The sequence below is a fragment of the Lactuca sativa genome, chromosome 4, assembly GCF_002870075.4.
Source record: "Lactuca sativa cultivar Salinas chromosome 4, Lsat_Salinas_v11, whole genome shotgun sequence".
In the NCBI taxonomy this organism is placed as follows: Eukaryota; Viridiplantae; Streptophyta; class Magnoliopsida; order Asterales; family Asteraceae; genus Lactuca; species Lactuca sativa.
Genome location: NC_056626.2, coordinates 53575915 through 53579743, shown reverse-complemented (window position 1 = coordinate 53579743; position 3829 = coordinate 53575915). Strand labels below are relative to the sequence as shown.

General features: G+C 38.1%; 1 long non-coding RNA gene across 2 annotated transcripts in view; it reads left to right on the top strand.

The window, feature by feature from the left end:
- The window catches only part of LOC111876834 (uncharacterized), a 3806-nt gene extending 355 nt beyond the window's left edge, over positions 1 to 3451 (top strand). Inside the window, exons 1-6 of one of the 2 annotated variants that reach the window (XR_008232123.1) lie at positions 1 to 55; positions 240 to 298; positions 1152 to 1309; positions 1627 to 1703; positions 2602 to 2671; positions 3265 to 3451. The exon at positions 1 to 55 is cut by the window's left edge and continues 355 nt beyond it. This is a non-coding gene — a long non-coding RNA (uncharacterized LOC111876834). The remainder of the gene's footprint in view (positions 56 to 239; positions 299 to 1151; positions 1310 to 1626; positions 1704 to 2601; positions 2672 to 3264) is intronic. The other variant, XR_002845120.3, reaches the window with a different exon arrangement.
- The last annotated feature ends 378 nt before the right edge of the window (positions 3452 to 3829 follow it).

Sequence of the window (3829 nt, the reverse complement as noted above, 5' to 3'; positions counted from 1 at the left end):
TATGTAATTTATCATCCATGTTTATATGTCTTTTGAACCATCTGCAAATAATCAGGTATTTTCAAAGATTATATTTGTCGAGAATTTTTAATAAACCTAAATCAGATTCTTTATAATGTTGTAGTTTGAATTGCAAAGAAAAGTTTGGTTCTTTTCGAAATTGGAACTTAAGCATTCAAATACATGCTCGATATTATTTTTGTGAGTTCTTGATTTTTTTTGGGGGTTTTATTAAATAGGGAAAAAGAAACGGTGGAGGAAGATATGAGTAAATTGAAACTTGCATGAGGTACACAAGGTATGTTTTTATTTTCATTTTCAAAGCACTTTGGTTGAATTTTGCTTTTAATTTGATATGATTGTGGAATTCTTGTCCGAGAAGCACTACCAGATCTTCCAAATTGGCTTATGGAATTTGATTCACAGTATGTTCTTTAACCAAAATGAAATGTAGCTATTTAGTGTTTAAATTTTAATTAAAAGTAGTTTATTGTATTTCAATCTATTCTAATAAATAAGGTTTTTTTTTTGCCACATGTCACACTCTCATTCGATTTGTCAAATGTTATTTTTTGGTGATTTTTAAATTAATTTTTTTTCCATGTGTCATTTTATGAGTTTTCTATTTTAATAAATTCTACATAATACTTTAATGTAATAATTACAACAAATATAGTGATAAATAAATATCAATTTCATTAATAGAGTTACCTTCTTATTTCAAAATTTCCAAATTAAAGCTTATTGGTTTATTTTGTTTATTTATTTAAATTTAAAAGATAAAAAAAATCAATTTTAATAATTCATTATTTTTTCTTATTTTCTTATAAATACAAAATTCTTAAATATTTAAACATTTATATTTGATTTTTTTAATTAACTCATATATTTAACAAAGCTCGATTCAACGTGCTTGTAGGATTTTTGAAAATGATACGTTTTGAGGACTAATTTTTGTTTTAGGATAGTTTAAATTTGCGCATTTTATTTTCATTCTCACCCATGCACAAATTTATGGGGAGAAATAAACAAAAACCAAACAAAAATCAGAAAATTTTGAAAAATCCAAAAATAGTGTTATTTCTGTTTTATTTTTGTCAAGAAAAATATGAAAATTCCAAAAATAGGTTTTTAATGAAGTTTGCTTGCAGGTAATGAAATGGGAAGTGATATCAACACGTGTGATAACAGGCAATTAAAATATGTGTAAAGTACTAAAGCTGAATTATCTAGACTCTGTATTCGATGCGATGGTAGGCTCGAAAGATTTAAATGCACTTGACTAGGTTCATGTAGCACCTGGTTCTTGGTACGTATTCTTTTATTAATTCTTTAAAATATTTTGCATTTTGGCATTGGACTCGGCAAGTTGAAGGACCAAATTTCCGAGTAGAAGCGGGACAAGACGTAGGGTTTAAGCAGTGGACTCGACGAGTCGGGTCCCGGACTCGGCGAGTAGGCCCTGTCTGGACAAAAACCCTAACCCGAGGGTTTGCACCCTATTTAAACACCTTAACTCGGCCTCCTTCGGCCCATTTGCTCCCAGAAGACCCCCATAGCAAACCCTAGCCATTATTGAAGCAATCTAAGGCATTTGGAGTGATTTTGGTGTTTTTGTGATCCAAGGAAGGAAGGAAAAGCTTGAAGGATCAAGAGGAGGCTAGAAGGATCCGATTTTGAGCATCATTAGCAGTCTACAGAAGGTATAAAGTCTATACCTTGTATGTTCTCTTGATAGATCCCATTTTGTGGAGTTCTAGGGCTTTTCTAAGCCATTTTGGTCACCAACCATGATTGCAAGCATGGTTAGGGGTTAGGTCCTTAGAGGGGTTACAAGGCAGAAAGGAGTGGCTTTTGCACTCAAAGAAGGCCCCATGCATTGTAAGAGCTTGTTTGAGGACCTTTTGAGCTCAAAGTCTCATACAAGCACGTAAAGGTTGTAACTTAACGTGCTAGATCGATTGTAGAAGCATAGATCTATCTTTTGATCAAGGGTTGTACATCAGAAATCGAAGAGTTAGTGAGAGGATGTGACCGACTCGACGAGTCTATTCTTGGACTCGGCGAGTCCAAGGTTTCTGTCCCATATCAGTTGAGGGTCAAAAGGACCCAGTTGAGTGTGGAAAGGTATTAGGGAGTCCCGGGGAGTGACCCAACGTTCTGGACTAAGCCATTGTTCTGGAAATTCATGGGACTCGGCGAGTGCATGAACAGACTCGGCGAATCCAAGGCAATCTTCTTAAGGATGAAGATGAACTCGACGAGTTGTTCATACAACTCGACGAGTCAAGGACAGGACCTGTGTATCAGTTGAAGATGAACTCGACAAGTTGTTCATACAACTCGGCGAGTCGGATGAAGATTCAGACGATGTTCAATTAGAAGGAAAACTCATCGAGTCATCGCCTAACTCGACGAGTAGAGGCGGGTATAAGGACAAATGGAAGGATAGGGACTCGGCGAGTTGGCGAACCAACTCGGCGAGTCAGGTCAACTAGAAGTTGACTTTGACTTTGACTTTGACTTGGTCAGGGGTAAAATGGTCATTTTACCCTAAGAACAGTTAGTAGTGTATGACTAAGTGTTTTGTGGGGATTATAGCCAGAGGATTTCCGGAGTAGCAGCGGGCAGCAGTCAGAGGATTCCCGCACAGATCAGCAGCTACTACGAGGTGAGTTACCTTCCAGTAGTGGTGGGTCTACGGCCACAATGTCGGCCCACCAGTAGGAGTTGTATGTTAGATGATTGTCTTTGTGATATCAACTAGGTTTGCTACTACCTGATATGTTATATGTTGGCATGACTTGGTATATGTGATAGTGGTAGAGTTCGGTTGTTAGGACCGAAGGGTAGGTCAAGCACCCCATATATGTCTGACAGTATGTGATTATATGTTTATATGCTGACATGATATGTTAAGTGTGATAGCGGGAGTAGGAGGGGAATAGTCCCAAGTTCGGTTGTTAGGACCGAAGGGTAGTTCAGACACCCCAGATATGTTTGATAGTATGTTTATGTTGTGATATATGTAACGGTAGCAGTAGGGGGTGGAATAGTCCCCGAGGGTCGGTTGTTAGGACCGACGGGTAGGTCAGCACCCCAGAATGGCTTGACACGGGTAGGTCGGCACCCCAGAATGGCCGTACCGGGTAGGTCAGGCACCCCAGAATTGCCCGGCAGTATGTATGCTATGAGATTGTATGGTATGTGGTACGATGGGGGAACTCACTAAGCTTTGTGCTTACAGTTATAGTTTGGTTTCAGGTACCTCTTCAGCGAAGGGGAAGGAGCTGGCGTGGTAGCGGCACATCAGACACACACATTGTTTTCCGCACTATGAGTTATTCTGGGATTTGTACTCTGACATTATTATGTTTTTTTTACGATTCGGTTTTCAGACACGAGACATGTTTTTATTAAATGATATGATCGATTGATATTTTGTTACAAATGTTTTGCAAATCACTTAATCAAAAATGAAAATTTTGGACATGAAAATTGGGTCGTTACAGTTCAAATGATCTTAAGGAATCTAGTGACTTGACAAAATCTTGACCTAGATAGATCCACTTAGCTTGACAATATGACGCTCGGGTAGGTTGAGCACAGAGATATACATGAGAATCCACCAGTTACACTAATGCAATCCGTATCTAGAACCGTGGTTTAACTTTTCCTACATGTACAGACTCTGTCCTTAATTCCGGTATTGACGGGGCGACTGGGGAATTTTGATAAATTAGGTATGTAGAAGGTTATTTTCTTTCTCATTGTTAGTCATATGTTGCTTCCTCTGCTGATTGGAAGAGATCCGACCTGGAATGCAACA